Here is a 13,702-nt window from a genome sequence, read left to right as displayed (position 1 = left end):
CACAGGGAAGATTCTGACCAATGCAGGAACTAATAAAACATTTTAATGGCATGCAGAGGCTTGAGCAGCCTAGAAGTTTTAACCACGGCCTTGCAGCAATATGCAGTTGCTACACATTCAAAACATTTTCATACTTTAGTACTCCTTGTCTTCAGTGAGACTGATCTGACACAGATTTCAGTCCTTATCCTGACATCACTTTGTTATTGCCTTCCAAGATTATCTCAAGAAGCATTTCAAATAAATTAATCCAATTTAAGTTCCTAATTAACTGATGCTAATAAAAAGAAACGCTTTGATTCCAACACATTCTCTACTCCCAAATGTGCGTTTAACACACCACCATTTCAATTCTGGCAACTGAGGACAGCTAACTGCAAAAAGGGCCATTTTTTCTGGAAAAGAAAGAAAACATGGTTTTAAAGAAAAGATATCATGCCTACAATTCTAAGTAAAGCGGGGGTTTTTTTTAATACTTGCATAATTAAACAGAATAGCATTAACAAATCAAAAGCTGTAATTTTTTTGAGCAGGAAAACTATCAGGTTCCAGTAAAACAACAAATACTTTCAAGTACACCCTACCAAGTACAAACCACACTGAAAAATGCTGCATATAAAATGCAGGTTTTAAGCACATTTTATTTTCATACTACCACAGAAGAAGTCTTAGAAATTAAACAGAGTCACTCCAGTCATCAAGCTATTACACCTCAAAAGATCAATACAAATTTGCAGTCTTCAGTTTTTCTACAGTGTAAGAGATTCAGACTCTAGCTCTCCTAACTTCAAAGGAGACAGACCATGCACACAGTGAAGGTCATATCGTCAAGGCTTCTCATTTCCTATACAGCATGATAGGATCTGCTGCTTAAACTTCATGCATACTGCTCCTGGAAGACTGACTGCTTGGTAACTGGTAACACTGTAAGTAACATCCAAGTGCTGCGATTCATACAGGTAATCTCCATTTATGCTAACAAAACTTACCTCACAAATCCTATGGCAGACTTCAGTATAAGCTTTGTACCCAATCTTCCATTTGTAAGAGAGGAAGCATGCCAGATTACAGAGAGTGTATTTGCCTAAGTGAAGGCTTGGGAATGAAACCTGACTTGGTGATCCACCTAATGGATTTAAGTCTAAGCTGTTCCCAATATAGGTTTTGTATGTTTGCAGAGTGCCCAGGCGATCTTTGTTAAGAGTCCAACTGCTACTGCATTTTAATATTCTCATCAACATAAACATTTAAGCCTCATGAAAGCTTCATTTGAAAGCCTCGAATATAAAGAGTACTCCACAGGCTCTTAGTCCCAAAAGAAAGCCTGGGACTTATCTCTTACAAATCATGCAGATTTCTCAAACTACGCATCTTCCACACAACCTGAAACAAAACGATGTCACGTCAAGCCATAAAAATGTATGTTTATTTTCTAATTAAAATAGCCAGACATTAGCCAACATTTGATAACTAATAATATAAGTCTCCAGAATGAATAAGGTGATTAACACATACAATGCGAAAAAGTCAGTGACGGGTTAAGAGAGAACCTAGCATTTACCTTAAGGCAGGATTTAATGAAAATGCATTTCCTGACATGAACATACAGAGAAGGTTCAAGATATTGGGGTTTTACACTAACACGTGCTAAGAATTATACTTTAACTCAGCAACTATTAGGTTTGATACAGTCATAACATAGGCATCAGTAAATGGGCTCTTCTCCCAGCTTAGAGCCAGCCCCATTGTGCTAAGTAAAATATAGATGACACATACCATTTGTAGTGCCTAGCCTTGCAATCTCTCACACGCATACTTGTTTGTGATACAAGTCCTTGCAAAATTAGAATCCAAGTGACTTAACTACCCAGCTATGCCTGTGAACATGTCTACCATGGACTCTCTCAAGTGAAAGCAAACCCTCCCACCCTCCTATTCAGGAGACTATGGCAGAAATTCAACATAACTCTGCCTGTGAAAGTCTTTTTCCTCTTAGGAAGCACTCTGAATAAATTTAACTTGTACCTTTAAAACAGCTCAACAGTGAAAGGAAGTGAATTGCTGCAGTTAATAAATCATCCAAAGCACTACTAAACTTCCTCAAAATTGTCACCCCTCTCGATAAAAGGCCTGCTAAAAGTACCTCGTCTGACAAAGAGATTATCACAGAAGAGAAACAGCCAAGTTTTGCATTTCAAGAGTAGTATTTTCATACTGTCTTCTTACTCTGGAGAAAAAAAAAACAAAACGTCCAAGAACAGTGCCAGATGGATCTAAAACTCAACTTCAAAGTACAGTACTCTTACCAGAAGTATTTCACTGATGAAAGTAAAATAGATTGGAAGTTAATTTGACCAAGCTTTACAACGCTACTTACTTTTCACAACATAAAAGAACTTGGAAAGCAGAGAGGACAACAAAAGCAAGGCACTGTCATAGAGGAAGGCATTCTGTGGAAAGCACAAACTTCTGAAAAGATGCTGTAGCATCTAGCTGTATTACTGGAGGGGAAAACTGCAGAAAAGCCTTTTTAGATGCAATGAAAAGCAATCACTGATGTCACTCTACACTTTGCTACATAAAATTGCTTTTTGCTTCTTTGCAGTGTCATTTGTTCAAGTTGCCTTTAGAAAAGAACTAATCACCAACTCTGAATTTGCAGCTAACAAACCTGAAAGCGATCACTTAATAAACTTCCATATTTTGTTCGCCTGCAGTCGTCTTCTCACGCACTAGCAGTGTGTATTAAAAATTATGAAAGAGCAATGCTAACAAGACTTAATAATCCTCGAGCACACAACTCTTTTCCTCCTGAATTTAAGACTTCAGGAGCTTTATTGGCATAGAGTTAGAATACAATTGGACAGGAAACAAACCTGATGGCTTTCGGGATTACAGGGAGCAAGACAAGTCCACGGGCATTGCCTCTGTTTTCACCGTTACCTTTAAAACACAAAAGCACACGGAAAGCTCCTTCAGTTTAACATGCGTGAAGTTAAATATCGAAGCCTACACAGGCACAACCCCCTGCAGTCTGCAGCACTTCCTACTTACAAACCTCAGCCGCAAACTCTCAGCGATTATAACTGTTGCTGCCACCGCTCGCATCCCTACCCGCGGACGTACCGAAGAGACGGGTTAGAATGAATGTGTTTCACAGCACGCCGCTAAACTGTGCCCTCAGTCTTCCCACGAGCAGGCACTCGCGCCCAGCAGAAGGAGCGGCAAGTCTGCTGGCAGGCACCGCGCTGCCTGCCCCCCGCTCCGGGGAGACGAGCGGGAGCAGCTCCTTTGTCTCGCCCGCAGCCGGCTGCCCGCACCCCCAGCTGCCTTCTCCAGGCGACACAAGTCACGGCTGCCCCGCCAGCCCCCAGCCGCGCCGGCGAGGCAGCCGCTTCCCCCCTCTGCCCTCCCCCATCACCGCCCGGGAGCCGAGCGACAGACCGGGCGCGGGAGGACCCCGGCAGGCGGCCGGCCAGACGCGGCCGGGATGCCGGCGGCGCCTCGGGGCGGGGTAGGCGGGGGAGCCACGGGAACGGGGGAGGCTGCAGCCGCTCCCCGGAGCGCTACCCCGCGGCCCCGCTCACCCCGCCCCACACTGGGGGCAGAGACCGGCTCCCCCTGGCAAGGCAGGAGGGGGCCCGCCGAGCCCGTCACGGTCCGCCGCCCCCCCGCCGCGCCCGGGCACCGGCCCTTCACCCGACCCCGCCGCGGCAACTCCACCGCCCCCTTCGCCCACCACCGCCCCCCCCCGCGCGCGCGAGCCCGGCGGGGAACGGCCGCCCCAGCCGCGCGCCGGCGGTTGCCCCAGGGCGGGGCGAGGGAGCCCGCCGCGGAGTCGGCGCGCGGGACCGGGAGCCCGGAGGGGCTCTGCTCGGAGCGGCCGCTAGTTGCCCAACGGCCGCAAACCGTCCCGCCGGCGCAGAGGGCTGCCCCAGCCCCGCGCGGGAAAAGTTGGCTCGGCGGGAGCGGCCTCTAGTCAAACTCACCCCGCCCGCCCGGCGGCGCCGCCGCAGCCCCTCGCGGACTTACTCGCCCAGCCGGGAGCAACGGCGGCCAGGGCGAGCAGCGGCGGGCAGACACCGCCCGACCCCGCCGCTGCCTGGCGGCGGCCGCAGCCAATGAGAGGGCGAAGCGCGGTCACGCCAGCCAATAGGATAGCAGAGCGGACCGTGCGGGCGCCCGCGCCCTCCTCTCCCCCAATGGGTGGTGCTGCCCCGCTCCGAGGGCGGGCGACGGCGAGGCTGGGCGGGTGGGGGCCGCCGCCGGTCTGTGAGGGCGCCCGGGGCGGGGGAGCGGGCACCGCCGCAGGCCCGGAAACGTGAGAGGCGGCGGCGGCCCCGAGGCAGCGAAAACAAGTCATTGTTTCCCCGCCGGGACTGAATCGGGAAGGTGGCTCCGGCGCCGGGCAGCAGCCGGCCCCGCCGCGGGGGAAGCTGAGGCGCAGCCCCGAGGCGCTGGGGAGGGTCGTACCCCGAGGGGAGGTGCTCCCTCCGGGGCTGCGGGAAGCGCCCGCTCTCGAAACTGCCCTGCGAGCGCCGGTGGGAGCTGTCACACAGAACAAAACAGGCAGCGGCAGCGCTCGGGATGGGTTTGAGGGAGCGGGCACCCGGCGCCTCTGTTTTACCGTGGTCCGAAGACACCCGCCCTCCCCCTCCGCCCCCCATCCCTCCGGCTACCGCCGCTTAGAAATAAAAATAGAGCTGGCGATAGGCTGGCTAATGAGACCGTAAAGCAAAATAAAGTCTTTAACTTCCCCAGCCCTAACAAAGAGACGATTATACTGGCTGACAGCTCCGCAAGGGATGTTTCCAGGCACCTTAATGAGAATGCCTCATAATTGAATGCCTCTTAATTTTTAGCAGGCGTGTCTTTATTATTATTTAGGTACTGGATTCTTATCAGCCTTCCCGAAGTGGAGCAATTGTGGGCAAGTCTCATTCCACAGCACTCTAAGGCCGTTTTCAATTACAAGTACTTTCCTTTTTTTTTTGGCAGTTTTTTTTCTACTGACTTCATCCTTGGATTACTCCGAAGAATGACCTTGAAATAAAACTGAATACTGCATAATTAGCTACTTTTTGTTTTAATTGAAGTTCACTTTACATTTTTTATTACGACCAGAGTTTCTTTGCAAGTATGCTTTGAGGATTAAGTTTAATCCTCAGAAGCACATGCTTATGGTAATCTTCAGGATTAGTAAAGATTAAATTAATCAGTAATCTAATTGCTGTGTGGTGAAACTGAGGCAAGGAGGTTGCGATTTGGTTAGTGTCAAATACCATGTAATGGCAGAGCCCGAATTAACTCCACCAACACTTACTGTCACAAAGCGTTGTCCCATACAATTACTCATTTAAAAGCCATGCTCTTCTATGCCTTACTACTCTTAATCTCCTAATGACTCCGTACAGGTAGATAATGTGTTTGCACAACAGTTAACTGACTTCCCTGGAGCCTTGAACCTGACAAAATGGCAGGTTCAAGCATTTCTTCGAGATTTCCTGGCCATCCTGCATATGTACATCGGTATCTTTCTGTCTGAGCCGTATCTAGACTTGTGCTATTGTACCATTCATTTCCATAGGTATCTAGTATATCATTTTAATTTATTGACAATAAAATGTATGCATTATTTTCAAGGATCATTTATAATACAAATTATAACACATAAAAACCCCTTTTAGAATATAAACATCTTTCTTACTAAGCCATTTGTCTTTAGAATATTCCCACTGTGTTATGGTCTAAATTCATTCTCGCATCAGTTTCTATGCCACTGGATAAAAACAGGTCTGTTTTCAGGAAAAGAAAGATGATATTAGTTCTAACAGAGGTGTAAAAGGGCTTTAGTATTTTACTAAGATGAAGCAGGACAATTAAATGCCATAATCCTAGGAACAACCAAATGGAACTTTATGAGTGAGATAATAAATTTCTACCTTAGAAGGAATATACATCTGAATCACAGCCAGAATACTTAATGGTCTAGGGTTTTTTTAAGCTCTTTATCTGAGTTGCTCTGCATTTCCACCACTATTTCTGCCAACAATAGTGCACGCATATGCAGCGCTCATCACAATGTCTTTCCCACCTGCTGCCTGTACCTATTCCTGAGACCCTTCTGGTTTTTGTGACCCAACAGTTACACAAAACACCAAAACAATTCAGTTTGAAGAGAACCAAGTAGAAAAAACAAGTTTAAACACCACTCTGTTCCCTGAGCTGGTTTACCGCTCAGTCCTGCGGTTCTGAGAGCAGCACAGACCAAAGAACAAGTGATGGGAGCAAAGATACAGCAGTGCAGGAGGAGTTTGTTAGCCTCCGTCCTCAGACGCAGTATAAGTACAGTGTCAGGAGGGAGACTGGGTATTGATGTGGCTTGTGACACAGATGGCATACTAAGTGACCCCGATAATTGCGAAGTACTGAGATCATACTGTCATTAGTTATTAATTTTACTCTTACTAATGTGTTATGACTCTAATGATTAGTAAAAGTAATGAATCACGCACAAACAAAAGGCAGGCAAATTCTTCACACGCAGCATATGGCATACATTAACAGTTCTGCAATGTCAGGTCACATTATCAAAAGAAAATAGTTCACCCTATATTACTTCCACAGATTTGAGTAACTCCTAAATTATTTTAGTGTTTCAGGCATTCTTACCACATTAGCCTTAAATATTATAAATGCACAAAACCATATGCAATACTTTTTTTTTTTTTACTGTGTTTATATTTCTGTGCATAGATGTGCACATCACTTACTGCCTTTTAGACTTGTGTTTTATGGCAGGTTTTTTTGCCATTAGCAATCCATTTCAAACTGCCCTCTAAGAGGAGAGCTATAAAGAATCAGAACTTTCATTCTACTTCCCCAGCAGTCAGGGCTGCTCTGTTGTTTCAGAAACAGTATTTCCAGGAGGAAGTTTCCTTTGGATTTCATAAAACATTCTCATTGCTCAGGAACACACTTTGGAACATACAGCTTCTTCCTGCTTCATTATTTTTGGTCTGTGCCTTTTCATCTTAAGTTCTTATATTTAGGTTGCAAACTATAATGGATTTGTAAGCTTCTTTAAAAATAGAAATCCTTGATAAATAAACCTAACAACTGTAATCTCTGTCATATGACCACGTTCTTAAAGCTCAATTCACACACAGTCCGTTTTTAAAAGATAGTACATCTGGACCCTGGGAAAAAAATAGCAGTTATTTCCAGTCATCTGATCTCATACCATAGCCTCTAAGACACCAAGAAGGGCACTGTTTAGGGAGAGAGACGAACTCCAGAAGTGACATTTTGTTGGCCCTCTGCCCCAGTGCCAGCCTAGGCCAGGCTGGTTGTGACCGTAACAACTGCACATGCTGCTAGATAGACAGCAGTACCACTGTGGAGCAGCCCTTTTGGTTCGGTTAGGATGGAGTACCGCTCGCTGCAGAATTAAGAGCGGTCTGTAGTCTTGATTAGAAATTCAGCTAACATTTTCAAAGATGCTCAGAACTCACATTGCTTTTCTACAGAGCCTTTGATAACTCCACTAATTGGGAAGCATTGAGTCGTTCTTCAAGTCAGCAGAGTTCCAAGAGCTTTTTATCAAATGCAGAGGGCTCTGGAGACTCCTGGTCTGACATCCTCCATGAAAACAATTTCAGTAACCAAAGCATGTAAAAAGTCTGCCAAAAAAAAACCCACCCCCAAAAAAACCCTAAGAAAATCATGCTGACCTAGGGAAAAAAAAACAGATATTCTGAAATTTCCTTTCAAATAGAAATAAGAAGTCAACACTTTCTGCAAAAACACAAATTCTGCAATTTTTATTTTGGGAGCTCTGAAACAACTGACAAATAAAATATTTTGACAGTGTCAGATGTTTAGTTTTGACTTATGGTTTTCCTCTTAATATCCTAGTGTCAACCATGAATAAAATATTTTGATAGCTTTTTCTTGAAAACATAAATGAAACAGATATCTTCCTACAAAAAGTTACATTTTATCAAATCCATGTTTTGACAGAAAATTGCTGTAGCAGAAAGCTCTTTACCAGAGCTTCCAGGAAAGTGAAAAATCACTAACATCTGTTTGACTCTGAAACACTGAAGATCCCACAGTCTCAGATTTCTCATATTATCACAAAACACTTTAAAGGAAGATGTTCAAGAAAGAAGGCCTCTATAAACATTTTGTTGGTCAATTGATAAAGTCCTTTTAACAGAACTTCAGATTTTAAAAAAATCATACATTGGCATAGAACTGTGAAAAACCCATTTCCTTTACTTCACAATTTATGATAAGTTTTATTTGTTCTAAATAAAGATAGCTTTTATCTTATGCTTTTTACTGACCTGGAGTTCTCCTGGCAACCTGGAGTTCTCCTTAGGTCTCCTTACTTAGTTTTTCTTGGCAAAACTTACACGAAAGCATAACACTACTATGCCTTGATTTGGTAATATTGCAAAGAAATATCTATTAGAAAAACACTACAGTAGAATTAAAAACAAAACAGTTAATTTATTATACTATTCAAAGGCTTTCCAAAAGTTTAAATTCACATAAATTTAAAACCAAGTTTGACTTGCTGTTGAAGGCCAGTTCTCTAAACAATATGTTGTTCCATATCAGTATTTTGCACTAAAAGATGATGCTTACAGCACTAGAAAATAAAATGTAATAGCTCCTGACTTTGATTAAATTTTAAGGAGAAGCTACTATGAGGATTTGATAACAGGAAAAGCTTTTTCTTACAGTACCACTAATGTAAGGCAAAATTTTAAAAACACAGCAACCAAATCATAATAAACATAAATAATGCATAAACTATGCTTACTACATGAGAGCTAGGAAATCCATTACTACTTCTTCCTCACACTTTAAAAGCAGAGGTTAAAGGCACATATGTAGGTTTGTAAGCACGGCAATTCACAAGATTAATTGTTTGAGTGGAAAGGCACAAGCATCGCATCAAAGCCCATGTAGTCCAGAATCCCAGGAACAAGCCCTCAAGGTAAGGGAGGGGAAGAGGATGAACTATGTGGAGACTGCTCTCATAAGAGGTACAACCAAACAAACAGCATCGTGACAGAAACGAGAGCAGGAAAGCCTGTATTTGAGCAGGGGAAGCTGGAGGAAGGTGACAAGGATCCACCGCAGCACAGCACCTCCTGCGAGTCCTGCAGCACATCCCCCTGCAGCACTACAGCCCTCCCAGCTCAGTAAAGTACCAGAAGAAATGCTGCTAACCACCAGGCCTTTTATGCAACATCCCTACATTGGTATTAGCAGCTCAATTAAAGTATCACAGCTATTTTAATTATCACAGCTGAGCTGGATTTTCTCTCCCTAACCACAACTGTTTGTGGTGCCTGGCTGTGGGCTCCTCCTCACTGTATAAACAAGGAGGAGCAAACAGGGCTGGTGGGGATGTTGTGAAAATAAAAGGGAGAAAGATGAGGAAAAAATGAGACAATCCAAGGATTTTTACATTTACGTGGTTCATCAGGTGCTCACTAATTGTTATTCCTACAGAAAATTCCTCTCCCAGCCCACGTGTGCCTGGGCACGTTGACAGTATTTTGAGTGTGTGTGTGTTCATTGCCTTGCTGTTGGGCTATAGAAAACGAACGGCTGGGTTTACAAGGGCTGTCAGACACCCTGACCGGCCCAAGAGCTGCGTGTTCTTTTCAGAGGTGCCTGCAGTCCTGAGTCGTCTCCCAGCGAGCAAACCAACCCGTGTCCCACCCGAGGGACGGGGGGGTTCCCCGTGAGAAGCCCCGTCCCCCCGGGGCAGCGGCGGGGGCCGCGGCAGAGCCGCTCAGCAGCCCGGGTGGTGCTGGGCGCGTACGAGGCTGGCCCGGCCGTGCTCACCGCTTCCTCCCTCGGCGTGTGGTTAGCTGACGAAGAGGGTGCGGTTGGGCTCAGAGCTACCAGCTGACATTTCATTGCCGCTTACACTCGGGTCGTGCTTGTCAGCTTTTCCTTCAAATCACAAGACCTAGAAGCATGCACACACGCTTTTGTAATGGAAGCCCTCCCTTCTGATGTAATCCCACTAGCCCCCAAAACCAGGGAGCTAGATCCAAGTCTACAAAGTGCATGTGGCTTCTGCTAGCCCAGAGAAGCAGCTCGTTGTCCCGCTTGGACACCCTGACACCCGGCCTGTGTTAGTAAACCCTTAGCAGGTGTACTGTGGTTGGCTCCACACAGAACTGGTGAAAGCAGCATCAGTGTGTCTGTAGAGCAACGTCTTTTCGGTCTGACCCAACCCAACTGCCGTGGCCCCATCCTACTCCCAGACGCAGCTCTTCCAGGGTGCAAGACTCCACATTTCAAGCAATTCCCCCGGGGAAAGTTAAGGCTCCAGCTACATTACTAAGTTTCATAACCCTGACAGAGGACAGTGTTTGTTTTAAGGCAGATAGGCTGACAAATTACAGGGCTAAGCTGCAAGGGAGACAGAAGGTAGGCATTAGGAAGTCCTGCTCTAACTGTACAGATAGCACTGCAACTGGAGCAGATCACTGGAAGAAAACGTGCAATTACCATCAGCTCAGTTTTTTAAGAACAGTTGAGGTATATTTGACACTGCTTTAAGACAGATACAGAGAACTGAGTGATACCTCTTCATGAATATCTTCTGGGCTTCTGGGCTTTTATCAGCTGTGCTTACTCTCTCCTCTCAAAGTAATGAGTTACAGACTGAATATTTTAAGACTTAAGTGAAGCTCAGGGTGCTAAATTACAGTGTTATGAAATGCTTTTAAAGTAAGTGTGGGAACACTGTTAATGGGAACATAAATATTCTTAAATAGAAATGTATGTGTAACAAAACTCACATATCTGAAGCAAAATCCAGAGCAAACGTGAAGAAAGTAGTTATATTTGTTACCTTTTCTGATAGTTTATAGCTAAGTTTGTCTCCCGCTTTTATAGTTGATAGCTATACCTTCCCAGTTCTTAAAATGTTACTGTGTGGTTTTTTACAGTTTGTTTTCATTATTAACTTTGATGATAAAACACCCTAAATTTTCTGAAGACATGCTTTTTTCCCCCGGTTCTATACTACTTTGACAGTGCCCAAATGAGATGATCCCTCATAAACAAGTGCATTCTTTGCACCCCTCTCATTACCCCATCTATTTTAACAGAATTTTCTGGGGCTTTTCTGATATTTTATCTGAGATGGTTTTGCTTACTCAGAACAGCCAGACAGATGTCTGTTCTTGCTCTGTCAAGAGCATCAGTTGCTTTGTTTTGATTAAATATTTTGTTTTCCTGCCAGCAGAGAGCCTTTCCACTTGGTCAAGGACAAAATTCCAGCCAACGATTTTTTTAAGAATGTGAACAATGAAAAAAATCTTGCCAATAAGAATTGCTTTCCTCTTAGTGTGGGAGGTCACAAATTTGGTCTAATCATTTGGCCACTTTCCCTAGAATTTATAATGTTGATCGCAGAGACTTGCTTCAGTCTCAAAGACTGGACTAAGGAGGAGAAGCAGACTCTTAAGTTAATCAGCCATTAGTGCTCTGCTTTCTTGCTATTTACTTCGCCAAAGCCTGACATTTTAAAGCAGAAAAACTTATTATTCATAGGGCTATTATCTAGACAAAAGAGAACATTCAAATTATGGACGACTTATTTGATATAGCTGCACCCTGTTGATTTTTAGAAAGTTACATTTCAGCTCAGCAGCTTTCTTACTTCACTTGGCTCAGCTTGTGCTCTGTTTTGTCTGATGACATCTTACATATTACCATTCTGTCATGAAGAACAGAGGTGTAGCACTGGCTGAAATTAAAATGGGACAACACACACTAGATACGTACCACATATTTGATCAAAACTGTTGGGACTTCCAAGGTGGGAAAAGGTGTCTGATTTTTTTTTCTAAGCCAGAACTTCATGATCTTGCCTGAGAAACTCAGATCAGCTATTTAACAATAGCTAAACATATTTTCAATGTGTTTTTCAAATTCTTTTGTAGATGCGTATGTTGTAGCCTTGCAGCCCTTGTGCATGTAAAACTGCCAGTGGCTGACTTGTCTCTCACCTTTTCTGGGGATTTGTTCTCTGTCTGAAAGATTAAAATTATACCTAGCAGTAATATAGGGTTGTGGACTTACTCACCACTCAATAACCATTGCTCACTCAGGCAGCAATGAACCTGAAAACTGACTGGATGCCCAGCAGCTCAGGTGCTGATGGGTGTGGAGAGATTCATTCTCGGTAAAAATGAAAGTAGGAGGATTTGAGTTTTCCTCTGGAGAAATTACTTCTAAAGAGGATTGGGGTGGGGATGAGGGGGGTGATGTGGGGGGGAAGTATAACAGGAAGGATGCGATGGCTTTGAGCAAGGGATGTCATACAAATGAAACTATATAGTTGGGGGGGGAAGCAGTTGATAAACTGGGTATTGCACATCCATGTCTGCCCATATATATCTATATTTATGTCCACCTTCAGAGCATATAGACACTACTGCCATGGACCACAGCCCTGTGTGACCTGACTGGTGACTGTGTTTTAAGTCACCATGTTTTTCAAAGCATTATAGAAATTAAAAGCTCTCTATAAATGCTAAGCATTGAGAGAACTACCTTGTTTTGACAGAAACAAAGTCTATCACAGCAAAGCTTTTTTCCTGCCTTGGCACAGGTCTCATCACCAGTATCCCCAGCAGTATTCTCCATTGTCACGATGACATCTACTGGAAGTGATAGGGTTGAACACAGATTTCTCTGTCCAAGTGTTAACACTTCTAACATCAGCAGAGTTGGTGCAAATTCACACACTGAGAACTACTACAGTATTGAAATGTGTAGAAAGCAACACAACAATGTTAGTGTTCTAGATATTTTAAATTGCAACTCCCTCAAGAGACACATGATAAAAAAGGATTAGAAGAAATGATTCAAACCTCATCTAATATGTGTAAATAAAAATGGCCCAGACAGATAATTTTAAATAATTACATGAAAGGGAAATAAATTTGTTAAATATCTCTTGAAAGATAAAAATAAGCATTAACCTTAGAAGAATATGTATTATTGTGGCAGTCCAAAGATATGCAGATCTGAAACACAGGTCTGTTAAAACTAAAGAGATACTAGAAATCAGTTATGCAAAACAGTATAAACTGAAAAGAAAATACATGCAATGCTTTACATGTGAGGTTTTTTATTTTCTCCACAATAAAAATACCATATGTTTGCACGAAAAAATAGTGTATAGTCTTGCTACATTTTCACTTCATATTTGCATATGCAAATAGATCTTCACAATAACTGAAAAGAAGAATTGAGAATGAATATGTTTTCTGAAGCATGACATCCAACTTCCTTTGCTGAAAATGAGTTTCTGCAATTTGTTCAAATGAAACTGGAGTTGCCAACCATTCAAGATGCTTTCTGAAAATAAAATTTTGCAGGGAAGTACACGTTTTCCTTTAAGCCCATTCATCACTGCTAGACTATGGCTGCACCTTGGCAGCCTCCTCCTAGCCTGAGGAGGTCCACTGCCTGCACGAGGGATGGCATGTGCCAAGTCTATCTATTGTCCTCTTGTTCACTCTATTCTGTTCCTTTTCAATGGAGAGGAGCAGAGAATAATGATGTGGGGCAAATGCTGTGTGCTAGCAGGTAATATCTGCAGGCTCAGTCTGTGTCTGGGATGGAGAGGGTGCATGTGGATTCTGGCTGT

General features: G+C 43.7%; 1 protein-coding gene across 8 annotated transcripts in view; it reads right to left on the bottom strand.

Annotated features, from left to right (window-relative positions):
* HYCC1 (hyccin PI4KA lipid kinase complex subunit 1) overlaps positions 1 to 4,096 on the bottom strand; it is a 50,462-nt gene extending 46,366 nt beyond the window's left edge. For 2 of the 8 annotated variants that reach the window (XM_052800228.1, XM_052800221.1), the window contains exons 1-2: positions 4,033 to 4,096; positions 2,877 to 2,943 (exon numbers count right to left, since the gene is read on the bottom strand). The gene's annotated coding sequence lies outside the window, so the exon portion shown is untranslated. Of the gene's footprint in view, positions 1 to 989; positions 1,285 to 2,143; positions 2,228 to 2,876; positions 2,944 to 3,444; positions 3,657 to 3,989 lie in introns of those variants that run through there. The other 6 variants (XM_052800200.1, XM_052800166.1, XM_052800173.1 and 3 more) reach the window with 6 other exon arrangements.
* Positions 4,097 to 13,702: the final 9,606 nt, after the last annotated feature.

Source organism: Harpia harpyja, chromosome 1 (assembly GCF_026419915.1).
Source record: "Harpia harpyja isolate bHarHar1 chromosome 1, bHarHar1 primary haplotype, whole genome shotgun sequence".
Taxonomy (NCBI): domain Eukaryota; kingdom Metazoa; phylum Chordata; class Aves; order Accipitriformes; family Accipitridae; genus Harpia; species Harpia harpyja.
The sequence above is the reverse complement of the archived record's forward strand: the minus strand, read 5'-3'. Positions and strand labels throughout refer to the sequence as shown.